Below are 19,395 nucleotides of genomic sequence, written 5' to 3' on the forward strand. Positions count from 1 at the left end.
ATTGATCACCACATAGTGAGAGCAGACCTATAACGCAGCCACAGATTTATTGTTTTTTTAATTTTGCTGAGAGATCTCCAATTGCTGAAGTTATTCCTGGCTCACCCCCTGCTGACAGAGCACCCTCCATTATCTCTGGAATTAATTAAGTAGATAGGGAAGACCAGGGACTGGAGGGGTACACAGTAGAGCAATTGAAAGGCTACTGCAAGAAGTTCAGAGTTGCTCACTCTGGATGCATTGGAAACCCCCCTTCATCAAGGCGCTGAGGGACTGGAAGGAGTCAAGGGATACACTGAATGCGGTGGTAGTGGAACCACCGGAAAGCCTTGTTGATGTCAGCAGAGTCCTGTCGCCAGAGGAAGTGGCAGACAGGGCAGCAACCCGGGCCCAGGAAATAGAGATAGCAAGATTAAATGGACAAATGGAAATGGAGAAACAAAGATTGGCAATGGAAGAGAGAAAGCAACAAATGGATCATGACATGAGATTGAAGGAGTTGGAGTTGAAAGCTAAAGGTTTGGACACAACTCCTCCTGGTGGCAGCACAACGCCGGTGCATGCAGAGTCAAGGGTGTACATGCCTAAGGATGTAGTTAAGGAGTACTTTAAAGGGGATGACATAGGGCAGTGGTTCCGGGCGTACGAGGTAGCCATGTCCTCCCACCGGGTCCCTGAGAGAGATTGGGGAGCGGGTTTGTGCTGGAAGTTCCTTAGCGAGGGACGGGACACACTGCTAGATTTGCCTTCTGAAGTCTACAATTTCTACACACACATGAAAGAGGCCTTAGTGACCAGGTTTGGGTTAACTCCTGAGATGTATCAACAAAGGTTCAGGGGTTGTACTAAGATTCCTGGGGGTACCTATGTGGAGTATGTGATCTTTTTCTGCAGAGCACTGGATGGTTGTGTGAAAGGTAGCAAGGTGAATGATTTTCAAGGGCTTCTTGATTTAATGGCATGGGATCACTTGTCTAGTAATTGTTTTCCTGAGCTATGCCAGCACCTGATTGATAGCAAGCTGACTAACCAGAGGAAGCTTGCTGAGGAGGCGGACCACTGGCTCAGCACCAGGGTCCACAAGGGTCCAGTGGGAGACTCAGCCAAAGGTGGACAGGGTCCCCAGCAGAAGAGTGGGGGGGACAGGGGTAAACAGAAAGGGTTCCAAAAAGCCCCCCAAAGTAATCCCCAAGGAAACCAAGGGAAAAGTTCTCAGCCTCCCCCACCACAGAAGCAGACTGGGGCCCGACCGGTAAACCTGTTCAAAGAGGGCCCATCACCTGTTACAGGTGTGGTGACCAGGGTCATTTTGGCACTGATCCTAAGTGTCGCCTGTTTGGAAAACCCACAGCCACTGGTGCTCCCCCCGGCAAATAGCTAGTGTTAATTTTGGGGAGGAAATAGCCGTCCAAGGTGGGGGGGATCCTGTTCAAAGGACCCTAGTCTCTTTAGGAGACAGTGAGATGGTCCCAGAGAACTACTTGCCCTCTAACACTAAGAAATATGGGCAAGTAGTGACCGTCAATTTTAAGAAAGTAGAGGCTCTTAGAGACACAGGAGCCAGTGTGACTGCAGTCTGGCAGCACCTGGTGTCTCAAGAGCAGGTTGTACTCCTTGCCTACAGCAGGGTTGTCAATGCTGACAACTCAGAGAGCCGTTGTCCAATGGCTCAGGTTCCCTTTGAGTGGCGGGGGTCTCTGGTACTCTGCAGGTTGCTATGAGAACTGCCATGCCTGTAGACTGTTTGCTAGGGAATGACTTGGAGAGGTGGAGAAGACAACTCACCTAAGGATGGTGGGTTTACCCGACTGGGCGTGCGTGACCACCCGGTCAATGGCAGCCAGAAGGGATGTTCAAGAGGTCCTGGAGCCTGAGGGAGAGGCCCAGGAACCGGCCTTAGAGGGAGGGTGCAGGAGGCACGGGAATCCGCCCCCTGAGGTTCCCACGGCCCAGGAGGAAGCAGACCTTGAGGGGGATGCCCTGGAGCCTACCGGGGAACAGATAGCCGAACTGGGGGACCTGCCTGAGCTGACCCATTGGCAGCAGGAAGGAGGCCCCTCCAGGGAGGAATTCTGCAGGGAGCAGAAAGAATGCCCTTCGCTCATAGGTATGCGTCAGCAGGCTGCAGACCAGGCCAATGGTGCTCAGTCTGAGACACACTTCATTTACTGGGAAAACGACCTCCTGTATTCAGAGCCTAAGGTTGCTGAACCTAGGTCAGCCTGTGCGCTGGTGGTACCCCAGAAGTTCAGAGCCTTCCTACTGGGGCTGGCTCACGATGTGCCCTTAGCAGGACATTTGGGGATGGACAAGACCTATGACAGGCTTTTCAACCACTTTTATTGGCACCAAATGCACAGGAGCTCAGATGCTCACTGTAGATCATGTCAGACTTGCCAGGCGAGTGGGAAGAGTGAGAGGAAGCAGAAGGCTCCTCTCCAACCCTTCCCTGTGGTCAGTACACCATTCCAGCGAGTGGTAATTGACATTGTTAGGCCTCTGGACCCCAAGACCGCCATGGGCAACAGGTTCATCCTGGTCTTGGTGGACCATGCCACTCGGTACCCTGAAGCCATCCCTGTGAGGACAGTGACTGCCCCGGTGGTGGGACGAGCACTGATGGGAATTTTCTCCAGAGTGGGATTCCCTCTAGAAGTGGTGTCTGACAGGGGCACCAATTTCATATCCAAGTATATGAAATCCCTTTGGCAAGAGTGTGGTGTAACCTACAAGTTCACCACCCCTTACCACCCCCAAGGAAATGGGTCGGTTGAGGGATTCAACCGAACCCTAAAAGGCATGATTATGGGCCTGGAAGGACCCATGAGGCGTAAGTGGGATGTCCTCTTACCATGTCTTCTCTTTGCATACCGTGAGATGTCACAGAAGTCTCTAGGGTTCAGCCCCTTTGAGCTTCTGTATGGCCTCCAGGTCAGAGGACCTCTCAGTCTGGTTAAGGAAGGCTGGGAGCAATCTCCCAGGAAACCTCCCCAGAATGTACACAGGTACATGCTGGCCTTCAGAAACCAGACCAGGCGGTTCAGGAAACTTGCTGAGGCAAATCTGGAAGCTAGCCAGGAAGAGATGAAGCAGTGGTATGACCAGAATGCCACTCTGGTAGAGCTTCATCCTGGACAAAAGATGTGGGTCTTGGCCCCAGCGGAGCCTTGTGCACTTCAGGATAAGTGGAAAGGTCCATTTGAGGTCGTGGAGCGCAAGAGTCCTGTCACCTACTTGGTAAACTTGCAGTCTCCCAGGAACCCCTGGAGGGTCCTACATGGTAACCGCCTTAAGCCCCACTTGGAGAGGTCTGAAGTGGGCATGCTCTTGGCAACCGATGATGGGATGGAGGAGGAGACCGTGCCTCTTCCTGACCTCTTGGTAGCCTCAGAGCGAGATGGGTCAGTGGATGGAGTTAACCTCTCACCCACCCTGACTCCAGAGCAACAGGATGACGGCCGCCAATTGCTGAGGCAGTTTCCAGATCTGTTCTCCCTGGTTCCAAGTATCACAGATTGGTACGTCCATGATGTGGATACAGGAGACAGCTTGCCTGTTAAGCACAAGGCTTACAGAGTGACTGTCTGGGTCAGAGCCTGCATCAAAGAGGAGGTCTCAAAGATGCTTGCTCTAGGGGTGGTTGAGTCCTCCAGCAGTCCTTAGGCCAGCCCAGTGGTCTTGGTCCCAAAGGCTGCAGCGCCGGGAGCCACACCAGAACTCCGGTTCTGTGTGGACTACAGAGGACTCAATTCAGTCAGCAAGACTGACGCGCACCCCATCCCCAGAGCTGATGAGTTCATTGATCGGTGTCACGGGGGTCTTGTCTGTCCGGGGCAGGGTCACCATCATTCCTGTTCCTTTCCACCTCAAGAACAGGACGCATACGGTCCCTTTAATGCCGCTTGGACTGTAGCAGGGGTGGAAACCTCGGCCGTGACGTCACCACCATTCAGCCAATCCAGGTCGGAGGAGGCGCTGAAATCACTCCACCCGGAAGAAGACGGCGCGAAAGCTGACGGAGGAAGGGAAGCAGAGAAGCCAGTGCCGACCAGCGTTCTTATCCAGGGGTCCAGGAAGGAGGAGGAAGATACCGGAGATGGCCAGCCCAGCAGAATCAACAAGCCAGGAGGCCACCGTCAACACGAGTCGCCCCGCCGCACTTCTGGAGAAGTGGGGCTGGACAAGGTACGGGACCGCATACGGAGACTTGCTCTATCACGGGGTGGGACCGGGTAGGGATGGGTGAGGGAGGTCACGGGACTGCGTGTGTGGGATATTTCACTTCTTCGTCCGCAAGCACACCTCTAGCACTAATTCTTCCTTAGCTTGGCTGTATGCAAAAACCTGGTGTCAGTCCCTGGTGATCCCCCCTCACTCCCCGTTCCCCCTCTTCCAGAACCGGAACCCGGACACAAGCAGTAACCCGAGGTTTCTTTATTTTTTTTCATACCTTTATTGGAGAGCTGACGCGGACCCTCAGGGTGAAGCCCGAAGACAGAAAAAGGGATCCAGGAAGGACTTCTGGCCATGTCTTCCGAAACCCACGTACCATATACTTCTCTTTGGTTTTCGTTTCACCCCAGAGATGGATGTTATTTCCTTATTGTTTACCTCTACAATAAAACCGCATAAGAAGCTCTACAAGTGGTCCCCCTTATTTTCTCCAAGACCCCCCCTTACATCGGTCACAAGTGGCGAGCCAGATAGGCGTTAACAGAGAGGCGCCGTCATCTGACACAAGATGGAGAATCTCATCCAGCAAATGAAGGAGGGCCAGGCGAAGCTTGAGTGGGCTATAGAACAGACGTCCACACAAGCTGAAGCGGACCGCACGTCCTTCACCACTGCTATACAAAATCAAACCTATTCCACCCCGAGAACAGGACGCATATGGTCCCTTTAATGCCGCTTGGACTGTACCAGGGGTGGAAACCTCGGCCGTGACGTCACCACCATTCAGCCAATCCGGGTCGGAGGAGGCGCTCAAATCACTCCACCAGGAAGAAGACGGCGCGAAAGCCGACGGAGGAAGGGAAGCAGAGAAGCCGGTGCCGACCGGCGTTCCTATCCAGGGGCCCAGGAAGGAGGATGAAGATACCGGAGACGGCCAGCCCAGCAGAATCAACAAGCCAGGAGGCCACCGTCAACACGAGTCGCCCCACCACACTTCTGGAGAAGTGTGGCTGGACAAGGTACGGGACCGCATACGGAGACTTGCTCTATCCCGGGGTGGGACCGGGTAGGGGTGGGTGAGGGAGGTCACTCCTTCGTCCCCGAACACACCTCTAACACTAATACTTCCTTAGCTTGGCTGTATGCAAAAACCTGATGTCAGTCCCTGGTGATCCCCTCACTCCCCGTTCCCTCTCTTCCAGAACCGGAACCCGGATACAAGCAGTAACCCCGAGGTTTCTTTCTTTTTTTTCATACCTTTATTGGAGAGCTGACGCGGACCCCCAGGGTGAAGCCCGAAGACAGAAAAAGGGATCCAGGAAGGACTTCTGGCCACGTCTTCCGAAACCCACGTTCCATATACTTCTCTTTGGTTTTCGTTTCACCCCAGAGACGGATGTTATTTCCTTATTGTTTACCTCTACAATAAAACCGCATAAGAAGCTCTACAAGTGGTCATCCCTTATTTTCTCCAAGACCCCCCCCTTACATCGGTCACAATCGGTTAGGGGCTGCCCGGTTCCTCATCACATTTGATTTAACGTCTGGGTACTGGCAGATCGCCTTGACTGATGGTGCCAAAGAGAGGTCAGCATTCTCCACACCAGATGGGCATTTCCAGTTCCGGGTTATGCCATTTGGGATGAAGAATGCCCCTGCCACCTTCCAGAGATTGGTCAACCAGGTGTTGGCTGGACTGGCTGAGTTCAGCGCCGCCTACCTGGATGACATTGCAGTGTTCAGCAGCACATGGGAAGAACACTTGCAACACCTCTGGGAAGTGTTGATGGCACTGCGCAAGGCAGGCCTCACGATCAAGGCAAGCAAGGGTCAGATCGGGCAGGGTTCAGTGGTGTGCTTGGGACACCAAGTGGGGAGCGGCAAGGTGGCGCCCCTACAACCCAAGATTGAAACCATCCTGGCTTGGAGCCCCCCAAGACCCAAACTGCAGTGAGAGCCTTCCTAGGTCTTACATGGTACTACAGGATGTTTGTCAAGGGGCATGGCAGCATTGTTGCACCCTTGACAGAGCTGACTTGTAAGAAGCAGCCCAGGAATGTGATCTGGACTGACACCTGTCAGAAAGCTTTTGACACCCTGAAGACTGCCATGTGCACGGTGCCCGTTCTCCTGGCTTCTGACTTCTCCAAGGAATTCCTAGTACAGACATATGCTTCAGAGCATGGTGTAGGGGCTGTTCTCTCACAGATGACTGAGGAGGGCTGGGACCAACCTGTAGCCTTCATCAGTAGGAGGTTACTTCCCCGGGAACAAAGGTGGAGTACAATCGAGCGAGAAGCATTTGCTGTGGTCTGGGCCTTGAAGAATCTAAGACCCTACTTGTTTGGGTCTCACTTCCGAGTTCAGACAGACCACATGCCCCTCAGATGGCTGATGCAAACGAGGGGTGAGAACCCAAAGCTGTTGAGTTGGTCCATTTCCCTACAGGATATGGACTTCACGGTGGAACATCGCCCTGGCATAGATCACGCCAATGCTGACGGTCTATCCAGGTTTTTCCGCCTTAGTGATGAGGAACTCCCTGGGGTAGGGTAGTTTGCCCCACATTTCAGCTGGAGGGGACACGTGTTAGACCTGGCACCTTGGCGTGAGCCTCCCTTCCACTTTTTGCTGATGTGCCTCAGATGTTTTGCTGGTGTTAGCTGCTCAGGGCACTACACCACGGCCAATCCGTGCCGCAGAGCAAGTGCTCCCAATGTAAAGTGTACCTATAATTGATTCCCATGATTGGCTCATTTGATTTACTGTCAGTCCCCAGTAAAGTGCACCAGGAGTGCCAGGGCTTGTAAATACAAATACTGCTAGTGGGCCTGCAGAGCTAGTTGCGCCACCCACAGAAGCAACCTTTTAAAATGTGTCTAAGGTCTGCCATTGCAGAACCTGCGTGCAGTCTGGTACTGTCATGCTGGCTGGGCAAGTGCACACACTTGCCAGCCTCTAAACCTTCCCTTTACTTCATGTGAGTCACCCCTATGGGAGGCCCAAGTGCAGGGTGCATTGTAAGTATAAGGTAGGACAAGCCCTGGTGTGTGGCATGTCCTAATTGTGAATTACAGCCATTTTCGTTTTTCACTATTGTAAGGCTATCTGTTCTCATAGGCCAGAATGGGCTGCTGGAATTATTACACTCTATAATCCCAGTAGACTCAGGGAACATGGTAGGAAGTCAAGTTTAGTATGCCTGAACTCAGAATAATAAAATGCTTCTTTTAGTAAAGTTTATTTTAATATCCTGTGTTTGCTAATGCTACTTTTAGAAAGTTAGCATTTGCTTGCCTGACCATTTCAGCCCGCCTCTGCTAGGATGTGTATCTGCTGTCTGGTTTCTGTGAGTGACAGGGCTGGGGAATTCCAGGGGACAGTCTGGGCTGCCAGGTGGTGAATAGAGGGATTACCCCCAGGATGGGTGGGCGGAGTGCCCCTTGACTCTGAATAGGGCTGTGCTCTGCCACCACAATGCTGGCTCCACCTCCTGCGGAGCGTCTGATGTCCCTGCCCTGCATCCTGAAAGAAGAAGGCAGCTTCCTGTAAACAGATTACTCCAAAACTGGGCTGAACCAGGCTCAGGCCCCCTGGCCTGCAAAGACAAAAGAAACTCAGTATAAATGTAGGAGCCCTGCTCCAAAGAAATTAGATCCTGTTTTACCACGACGAACCTCTGCCCGACTAGAAGGACCAAGAAGAAACTGAAGGAGGAAAGACTGTCCCTGATCCTAAGGGACTGTCCTGCAGTGGTGCCTTGCTGAGGAAGGAGAGGAAAAGACCAGAAAGGACTTTGCTTCATTGTGCTTTAAACAATTTCAAGGGCTTGATCTTGAGCTAGCCCCCTGACCTGAGCCCCAGGACCATTGGGCTCATTGTGCTTTCGCTCGTCTTTGGCCAAGCCGTGTGCTTCCTTCCCGCTGGAGCTGTGATCCTTGGTGCCCTCGCCCCCTCCTAGGGCCGTGACACTTAGGAGCCTGGCCGCCCTTGCCCACTGAGAGCCCTGCTCTGACCGAGTCGCTCTCTACCCGTCGGGCCGGGCGGCCTGCTCCCCTGTCCTCTGCCTGCTACGGGAGCCCATGGTGTGCCCCCTCACCCCTCCTGCCTGAATCGGATCAGAGCGCGATCCCCAGCCTCGGACGGCCGCCCGTACTTCGCAACATATCCGGTTGCCCGCTTTTGCACTCCAAGATCTGAGAAGGCCTCGCAGCACTCTGAAGAGACAACCAGTACGATCCGTACTGGAGGTCCTGTGCCGCACCTGCCTGGTGGAAAGCATCAAGCCCCAAAAGATCCGAAAGTACGGTTCGCCCGCCGGCACGTACTAAGAGAGTACGCCTCTTCCCCACCAGGACCGCCGTGTGGACCGAAGCGCCTAAGCTACATCACGCAAATCAAGGTAAAGTGCCAGTCACGGACTCGGGGTCTGCAACGTTCTGTTTTCCTCGCGCCGTACGCTTCGTACCGCACAGCGCGTGAGCCTCAGTAGGCTACCATGCCTTCGCCCAGCACAGAGTACGCCAGCTCGCTTCGCAGTGCCCCGTCATCCGCGAACTGTGCGACCAGGCCAGGACCCGCTATAGGAGGGTGGGGGATCGTGTTCCACCCCTTGAACTTTGCTCAAGTACTGGATCACTAACTAGAAAGATTTCTTTCTCTCCCAGAGACACTATTGCCTAATAACATCTTGCGGCCTCATTCTTAAAACGTTATATTGGTCTTGTGATAATAACTGCATCGTACCCTATATTTTTACATAAAGCCTATGTATTTTTTATACAAATCTTACGCCTGGTGTCCATTTGTGGTGGGTCATTGTGTTTACTGTATGTGGTCATAAATGCTTAACTAACTTTGCGCCCTGAGGATTAGCCTTGTCTGCTCCCACCACACTACCTGAAGGGTGAGCAGGGGTTATTTCTAGGAGTAAGTCCCTTGCCTTGACTTAGAGGAGAGGGTCTCTGCTTGTCACAAGTACATACCTGTGCCAACCGGAGACCCCCAATTCTATCAGGGGTTCTGTACCTCTGTGAGCTTGCCCTAAAAAAGCTTGATCTTGATGTGAGCTAGAGAAAGTTGGCATTTTCTTACTTTAGACATTTTGTGCCTCCTGCTTGTCTCTGAATACACATCTGGGGTGGGTGACAGCTGGGCCTTGGGCATTCCCTCCAGACAAACACACACAAAAGGGAGATTAGGTGTGACTTGACAGGCCATCCACATCCTGCTGGGCCATCCTGGGCAGGATGGGAGCGAGGTTCTGGGCACAGCCTCACACTTACACCTGAATAGGCTGTGTCATGTCTCCACACAAAGGACTGTTTAACACACATTAAGGAGTCTGGAGCCAGGGCAGGAAGGGCTGGGACTCTATGCACTCCAGAGGCATCTCTGTGAAGTCTCCCCCACTTTAAAGGCTCATCTGGGTATAATTGCTAGAACTCCAACACCACCACTTCAGTACACTTCTAGACATATGTAGTCTCTGCCAGGGAGAAGGACTACTGTGCTGCTGAAGGATTATTACTCTGCCAAACTGGTGCTTTACTGGACTCCTTTCTTGCAGTGCTGACCTGCCTGTTCCTCTCCTTGCCAGGGTGAGAAGATCTGGGCCTGCACCACTTTAACCCATAAAGACTCCAAGGGCTTGCTGACTTGCCTACTGTTCTGAATTGTCAAGGATACCAAAAACTTCCAACCACCCTCCTTCAACACCTGGGCTCTGCCATCTGTGAGTCTTGCCCTGCCAAGTGGTGCCAATCCAGTCCTGGGCCTTTGCAAGTGGGTATAAAGAGCTGCTCTAGCAAAAAAACATGCATTGCACCGCTCGTAACCTGCAAATCTCCATAGAAACTAATGCATCGCCGCTGCTGCGAGGATTGAGTGCATTCAATCCCCGACTGCGCTATGCTTCACTTCCAGATATCCCCGGTTGGCGGTTTATGCTTTTAAGCACTACATTTCAGTTTATTCTCTGAAAATTCATAATTCTGGTTCTACTTATTGGATGTTTGTTGTTTTTGTATTGTTTTTCATTAAATTAAGCTCTATTTTTCTAACTAGTTGTGATATCTTTTTCTGTGGTGTTTTCACTATTTTACTTTCTAAAGTGTTACACAAATACTTTACACAAAGCCTCTTAAGTTAAGCCTGGCTGCTTTGTGCAAAGCTTACAGGGGGTGAGCAGAGATTAATTTAGGGTGTGTTTGTGACTTACCCTGCTTGGACAGGGTGTAGACCTCTGCCAACTAAAAACCCAATTTCTAACAGGATCCATACCCCCCAACAATTCTCAAGGAAGGGCATATACCTTTGCCATGTGTCAGGAGTGTGCATTACCTAAGAACTATGTGGAGTAGCCCGGGATTTACCATCTGCTGGGAACCAGGGAAAGTGGGATTTAGTCCCTTTTATAAAATAAGGCATGGGAATCACTGATGCAAAGAATCTAGAGCATGGGTCCTTACCACCAGCAATATATGAAAAGGTGCAGGGATGTGTCAGGCAGAAATAAAGCCCTTAATGTTGGGAGATTGTTGAACCTAGCCCTTTCTGTAGGGTTATCCCCAAATTTCTTTTGCCTTCCTCTGCCTGTTTTCCTACCTTTTTGTAGGCTTTAGGACTACGGGCACTTTACCACTGCTAATCAGTGCTCAAGTGCACATGCTCTCTCCTCTTAACATGGTACTATTGGTTTACATTTGTTTGACATATTTTATTTACTTGTAAGTCCCTTATAAAGTAGTATTCCATATATACCAGTCCTGTAAATTAAATGCAATTAGTGGGCCTGCAGCATTGATTGTGCCACCCACAGAACTAGCCTCTCAAATCTGTGTTTATGACTCTTTTGGTTTTTTGCAAAAACAACAGTTGGACAGAACTTCCTGTATGGTAGTGAGACGAGATCGGCAACTACCCAGGAGCCCTCGCGGCCTGCTATTCAGCATTGGCCACATAGTGTGGTTTGATCAGATCAATGGAGACGAATCTCTTTTTTTTTTTGCCAGCAAGAGGTGGAAGAAGTACTGTTCTTATTCCTTCCACAGCCAGGATAGGGACAGGCGTTCTGCATGACGCCCCAAATTCTTCTTTGTCCACAATCTTTTCTCAGACTACGTCCCCAATTTTTGGGACACAGGCGGATCTTGCTAAAACTGTTTTTACTTCCCCAGTGGTGATGCGTTTTTGTCACAACGAATACAGATTGACTAACCTTGAAATCCGGTACAGCAGGAGCGATGCAGAAGCTAGATTCACTCCTCCCTAGATATGGTACCACAAGCAAGCTTGAGACTAACACTCGCCTATGAGGACCCCATCCAGGGAAGGGGAAAAAATGGATAAAGAAAACATAAAGGAGTGGCAGCCATAAACCATCTACAGGATTCGACACAGGAGAACGCCAAACGTTGGGTCTGTAAATAGGGACCTGCACAGAAACACAAGAGCAGGAAAGTTACACTCTTCACTATGGTACCCTAGCACTTCTATATATACATAAGGGGAGGACATACACTTACATAATAAGGCTTCCACACTCGTTCTGAGAAAAGAGGGCAAAATAGGAAAAAATAAAGTAAAAGAAAAGAAAACAGGGATCTGCCCAAGAACCCTAAATCCAGTGAGAAACAGGAAGCTCTTCTAGTAATCCACAGTCTGAAGATAGAGTAGAGCTAATGAATAAGGCAATTGTTTCTTCTAGCCAATTGATTGTCTGTGCCTTAAAGAATGGAGGGAAAAATGAATTTGAGCCTCTTAACGACTCACAAGGAAAGGAAAAAACCTTCGGCTGAGTTCATTTGCCAGGAATATCCAAAAATGCAAAGTCATAAACGAAAACACGAAGAGTTTCAAAACACTCTTCCCAAGCTAGCAATCCGTAAGACTATAGGTCCGAGGAAGATATAAGGGAGAATCAAGTTCTGGAGCCGAATTCTGGTCACAAGTTCAGTGTACCTGTCTCCTATGCTCCCGTGCGGCGTTCTCCCCAACTGCCAGCGCGGTTCATCTGGAACTCTCAGCGCGGCTCCTCTGTAGCTTTCAGCGCGGCTCCTCTGCAGCTCGCAGCGCGGCTCCTCTGTAGCTTTCAGCGCGGCTCCTCCGTTTACAATCAGGAGCTCCCCACAGCTGCTTGCGGTAAACAATGACAGAACGCCCAAGGAGAACGGCCCAAAATAGTTTCTCTCGAACTGCAGTTCACAAGGGCTCACAAATACTTCAATAAGCACAATACTCCCAACGTACAGGTCACAAAGATACGGCAAATCACAGGTGACAAGCACCGCGGCAAGTACACAGGAAACTAATGTAGGAAACAGGAAGGGGGAATATAGGAAACAGTGAAAGAGGACTAACACCAGGCATTCTGGGACCTGTAGTCACCCTATGCGTGATGAAACCGTGACAGATGTTGCTTTGTAGTGCCCAGAACTAATTGAGGTCCTGTAAAACAGCCAAACGATCATTGATGTCAGCTAGACAGTCTTTATTGCGAGAAGAATGGAACAGGCTAGGAGTACGATCATGCTGCCAAGCCATAATAGCCGCCTTAAACCCAGATAATGCAAAGGTGGATATAGGGCTCAGCAAATTTGTCAATGTAGCACTGAAAATGTTGGGAGACACTAGTACCATAAATCTCCCCAACCCAAGCAGTGCCTAAAACTGTTCATTGGCTCAACAGAATCCTTGCCATCATTACTCATTGATGTCAAATACTTGATGTCAAAATCTGACCTCGATTGTGCTGCTACCATCGAGGTCGGATACACACATTCTCGTCCCAAACAGGACCTCGAATGGAGTGTGGCTTCCCAGGGAGCTTCTTGGCATGTTATTAAGTGCCCTCTGGAACCTATATAGATGAATGACCCAACGGCCACCCGTGCCCAATACCCTTGCTGTTAAGGATTGCTATAAGTCCCGGTTTTTCCTTTCCACAATTATATTTCCCTCTAGATGGTACAGAGGAGTACCTTGATGCCACACCCAAACTTCCCATGGCTTCCTTATAAAACCGAGAGCTGAAAGCCGGGCCACGGTCAGAATTTAATGTGAAAATTGCGTATGTCCCTCTGAAGACTCGCAAATCCTTTTATAACAATTGGGCGTCAGCTAAGCGCTGAGGTAAACCCACAGGAATGTAGAGCATGAATCCACTGCCACCTAGATATACTTAGAAGCCCCATCAGAATGTAATGAAATTAAATAAAATGAAAATAGGTATTTGTAAAGCGTACAGCTACTCACATGGAGTGTCCCGGCAATAAACCACCAGAAACCACATACAGGATGAGCACAAACCTTGTCTACCAGGGTACTATTGCTGAAACAACCGCGTTTTTATTAGTCTCCCAAAAAGCAGCAAGTCCTGGACTTGTCTAAGATGCAAAGGCAGATCATTCCACAGACAAGCCGCCAAAACTTGAAAGGAGCGGACAAATTTGGGAATGAGCATGAGGGACTGTCCTGAGGGCCTCAAGACCCATTGAGGCTCGTAGTGTTGGATCCTCCTTCTCAGATAAACGTCACCCGTACCATGGAATGCTCGATAGGCCAGCACTAGAGCCTTAACCTGAATCCTCTTTCTGACCGGGAGCCAGTGCAATGCCTTCAGGTGGGGCCACATATGCGTTCTGGGATTCACCATAAGAATAGCTCTGGCTGCGGTGTTCTGAACAATCTGCAGCCGATTGAATAGATATTTCGGTAAGCCCTGATACAGGACATTAGCATAGTCCAATCTGGATGACATTAGGGCTTGAAATACGGTTTTACGGTATTCAACCGGTAGCAGAGGAAAAATGATTTTTACCATTTTATGGAGACCAAAACATGTGCCAACAACTGGTTGAATTTGAGTCTTCATCGCTAAATTAGCATCCAATTTAACTCCCAAGTTCTTTACCGTACTAACTGGGGCAGAGGGAGGAGACATGTCACAGGGCCACAATTGTCTCCAATCTTCGCATGGGGGCAACCAAAAAAGATAATTTCAGATTTTTCCGGGTTGCACTTTAGTCGGTTGAGTCGCATCCAAGAAAAGACCTTCGACAAATATCTGTTAATCTCCCTCCCTCTGAAGTTAGTCCCTTTGTCGCACGTAAATAGCAGTTACATATCATCGGCGTAAAAAATAATCTTCGCGCCCTGCGGCAGTACTAGGAGAGCAAGGGGGGGCCATATAACTGTTAAAGAGCATTGGGCTCAAAATTGCACCCTGTGGGACACCCACCTTCATAGTGAATCTTCATTTTGACAACCACCTAGATGTGGATGTGGCCAACCTGATGGCGGATTTAGCTGCTTGTCAGCTTGATAGCGTGTCTCTGGCCCCACACATTCGGCTGGGCATTTGTTGGAACTTGTTTTTTCTAACATTTCAACCCTCACGGTCCTAACATTGGTTTCTATGGCCTGGTGGGACCACTTCTTAGTCCCTTTTACTATCCAGGGCATTGCTTCTATGAGCAAATTAGACAATTCCCCCCTCTCTTAAACGCCCATGGCATAAATTAAACAGGGATCAATTTCTCGGCCTCCGTTCCTGTGCTGCCGACGGACCCTGATAAGGCTAATTCAGCCTTTTCAGATTGAATAAATCAGCCGTTGGATAAGTTGATCCCAGCTAAGTGGTGCTCTAATCGCATGTCTAAATCTAACCCATGGTACAACGAAAAATTAGTGGTGCTGCAGACAATTTGTAAAAAATGTGAATGGTCCTGGAGAAGAGACTTTGATTTGTTATCTAATGATCGCTATCAGGATGCAGTAAAGATCTATCACAAAAGGGACAACTGCCCCAGATGTAGCGCAGAGGGGACGGGCTTCCTGCATTTAGCCTTGGACTGCCCGTTAATTAGGGGCTTCTGGACAAGTGTTGTAGATCACATAATTGCCACTACAGGCCTCCGGATCAAGCTAATACCCTTACATTGCCTCCTAGCATTAGTTCCTAGGCCTAGGAAACTGAAACTTTCTTATAAATGATTGCAACTGATGTTAGTGCTGGCCAGACGCAGGGTAGCTATATATTGGATGGGGCAGAGGGCCCCGGAGATACCCACATGGCTTAGAGACGTGAGGGAATGGTCCCTCGCAGAAGAAACACATATGCAGAGTACCAGGAGGGACAAGAAATTGCAGGAGGGCCTGCTTGCCTGGCGAGCCATGTGTATGGCAGGATTAGCAATAAGAGAGCAATCTGCCCACAGCGATTCCGAAGGGACCAGTGGCGAATTATTTTCAGCGCAGGGATCGGGGTCTGAGGGGGAGGAGGGGGGGGTGACTCCTGAGGGGTCTCGGGTACAGTGCATGGTGCTGGGTCTGGCCATTTCCTCACGATAACGCTAATTAATTTGCTTGTTATTTTATTGTTCCTCATGCACCTAATATATACTCCAGTGTAGCCTATGTCCAAAATGTGCCTTAATGAGTCCGTCGATCTGTATACATATGTTTTTAATGATGCCTTTTGGGGGGGTTCAATTATACATTATAAACTTGAAAATAACGTTTTTTTAAAAAAAAGATATATCACAAAGCAGTCCATATTGAACACTCAGCTTTTTAGGAAATTAGTAACAGCACCAATCCCGCGAAGAGTATCTTTTCTATTGTCTCAGGCCTTAAAAAACAGAAGGGGGCTGTTGGTCCACTGATTACCTCAAATAAGCAATGCGAGGAGCTTGCCTTGTTCCTCTCAAAAAAGGTAGAAGACATTTATAAATGCTTTCCCACGGCCCATATTGGCTGCCCTGAGATAACCAATAATGGCACGATGGTCATCATAGAGGTTTTCCCTCAGATTGAGCAGGACCGTTTACTCGCCCTCTGTGCTAAAATCAAGTCAGGCTCACCGACTGACCCACTGAAACCTGACCAATTCAGGAAAATTGTACCAATTATTTCTCCTCTCCTTGGTCAAGTGATCAATTAATCGCTCAGCTCGGCTGTTGTGCCCATAGCATGGAAACAGGCTAGAGTGTTACCGTTGCTTAAAAAATCCTCTTTGGACTCTAAAAAACCTGAGAACTTTAGGCCAATTTCATTGTTCTCTTGGCCTGCTAAGATCGCGGAGGCATATATTAATTCCATTCTTTTAGAGCATTTGACCATCAACAATACGCTAAATCCCTCGCAGAATGGCTTTCACCCCGGCCATGGTACTGAGTCGGCGCTTCTGGCAGTGACAGAACACCTTTGGACAGTGTTGGACGTAGGACAGACGTCCGCACTGATCCTTTTGGATCTCAGTGCCGTGTTCGACATTGTGTCCTATGCAATCCTGCTGTGCCATTTGGAAGAGGCTGGCATCGGTGGCCTTGCATTAAAGTGGCTAGCATCATTCCTTTCTGAAAGGACCTATCAGGTGATCGCCCCTCCGTTCTCCTCATCTAACTTTCCCATCAAGGATGGGTGTGCCACAGGGTTCCTCTCTGAGCCCTCTGCTCTTTAATTTGTACGCACAACTTCTGGCTGTAATTGCCAACAGCAGAGGACTGACGGTGGTCTCCTACGCCGACGACACTCAGCTGGTGGTAGCCCTCTCGAGCAACTTTAGGCACAACGCCGTTAAGTTTCAAGGTGATCTTGCGGTAGTTGCCGGATGGATGACAGCTAACTGCCTCCAGCTGAACGCCAGCAAGTCGGAGGTGTTACTGGTGGGAAGGGATCATGGGTTATGGAATGAGTATTGGTGGCCCATTAATCTAGGCACCCCCCCCCCACTCCTAAACAGGTTGTAAAGAACTTGGGGGTTTGGATGGACTCCTCTCTTAGTTTCCAGACTCAAACGAAGAAGGTGGCGGGCACCTGTTTTGGTTTATTACGTGGGCCTAAACCTATTTTAGGTTTCTTTGATGCCCCGACCAGACAGATCATCATTCAAGCCTTGATTACATCTAAGCTTGATTATGCAAACTCTCTGTACCTGGGGGCTAACAAGGCAGAAATACATAGGTTACAGAGAGTACAGAGCGCCGCAGCAAGAGCTCTTCTGGGCCTGTGCAGAGTTTGCTCTGTGACTAGTACAATCCGTCGCCTTCACTGGTTGCCTGTGGCTCAACGGATTGAGTTCAAGGCTCTCTGTATAACCTTTAAAATCTTGATGCTCGCTTCCCCTAATATCTTGACGGATTTGCGCTCTTTTTATGTTCCTTCCCATCAGCTTCGCTCCATGGGCCAACATTTGCTGGTCGTCCCTCGGGTTAGGAGAACCCGGGACGGAGGCCGCTCCTTCCGGTACAGAGCAGCGATTCTTTGGAACTCTCTGCCCCCCCCATATTTGAGGCCTCAGCAACTTTTTTGAATTTAGGAAAGCTATTAAAGCCTTTCTCTTTCCCACTGTGTAGGCTGCTCTGGTTCCTCCCTGCGTTGTGGTTGCCTGTTTGCTGTTAGCCCTGGGCCGCCTCTTGGCTGGGGCAGCTGGCGCGCTTTATAAATGTTTTAAATAGAAAAAATAGAAATAGGTGGAATTGCAGCTGACAGAGGAGGAGACCAGATTTCCTGCTGCCGCTCACTCATATAGGAGGCGAACCACTTGTATACCATGCCTTCAATACCACACTCCATCAACCTTCGCAGGAGCTGGTCATGGGTCACGGTATCAAAGTCCGCAGACGAGTCCAGTAATATCAACACAGCACTACCCCCTTTATCCAACTGTGTTTTGATAATTTCTGAGACTTCCAGTAGCGCTGTCTCAGTACTGAGGGAGGCTCTGAAGCCCGACTGACTGTCATGGAGAACGTGGTTCACTTCCACATATTCCGTTAGTACTAAGTTAACATACTTTTCAAGAACTTTTGAGAAAAAAGGCAGCAGAGATATGGGCCTATAGATGGAAGCAACTGCAGGATCAGCCATTGGTTTCTTCAACAATGGAATAATTATTGCCTTTTTCCAACAACTAGATACCGTCCCCTCTTGGAGCGAGGTATTCAGTACTAAATTAGCGGCAGGATTTATAGTCTCCGCAATGTACATCAGAATTATTACGGGACATGGGTCTGAAGGGGAGCCTGACTTCAGTGTTACTGTGATCTCAAGGGATTTTCTAAGGAAATGCGGGGAAATTGGATGATCGATTAACCAGCTCCTGAGGCCCTGGTGTCAGCCCCCCTCGCTTTGTCAATTTTAAGTGTATCCATAGAAACAAAAGTTTGTTGTATCAAACAAATCTTATCATGGAAATAGCAGGTCATCTGATGAACCCAAACGGAAGTGGGAGTGAACCGCATGTTCACTGCACTGTAAGGGGCCGCAGTGGTCCAAATAGACTCATACAAGAGATCTGTCTGAAATCAGTAGTGGTCTTCGTGGTGGACGCGCTACAATGGAACCCTTCATCTGCTGAAAGATGTTGCACTTAAGGACAAAGCCCTTGGTCTGCTTGGTAAGACCTGGCCACCAACAATGAAACAGTTGCAGTTATACCTGGGAGTGTGGAGCTCACACCCTTTTGAGCAGCTAGTAATAAATCTAACATAAGATCCATGTTTGGTATTGCTCTATCCCCTACTCCTGGAATTTGAGCATACAGAATATTTTGTGCATATAACTTGTAGGAGTACTTGAGTGGAAAATCTTTTGGCAAGGCTGTGCTGTTTTTAGGCGAAGCGATGACAGCTATCATTATCTGTCTGTCTACTCTCGTGCGAGAACGACTGATTGCAGCTATGGCAGCAGTTCTCACTGTCGCCTTGGCAGCTTCATCAGCCAATGAATTCCGTTCAACGTGTATGGCAACACGTTGATGACTCAACGTATGAATCACGTGAGCCTGTCATGATCTGCCACAACCCACGTGAAGCGCCTGCATGAGGAAACACACTTGGATATGCAGGAGACCACAGTGCTTTGTTATGGACTACAAATCCCATAATACCTAGGAGTGGGAGGAGCCAGAGGGTTACTTAGGTGGCCGGTTCACGGCCGGCAAACTGTACGTGATTAGTTACCCGAACTTGATACCAGTCCTGAACTTGTTTGGGTGTTTTCCTGTTTGTATTCGTCGTTCGGCGGCTGCTGAACGTCCGAGCTGCTTCAAGGTCGTGGCGTGTCTCGGCTGAGACACGCAAGGAGCGTTGACCTTTTTGGATTTGTTTATCGGCAAAGGGCGGCTGCCGAGGGTGCTCAGAACTCGCTCGGACTGCTGCTTCATCACGAGGTGGGTTGGTTTGGATCCTGACTACGGAGGCACGCATTTATCCGGCG

The sequence above is a fragment of the Lissotriton vulgaris genome, chromosome 3_1 (assembly GCF_964263255.1).
Source record: "Lissotriton vulgaris chromosome 3_1, aLisVul1.2, whole genome shotgun sequence".
Lineage (NCBI taxonomy): Eukaryota > Metazoa > Chordata > Amphibia > Caudata > Salamandridae > Lissotriton > Lissotriton vulgaris.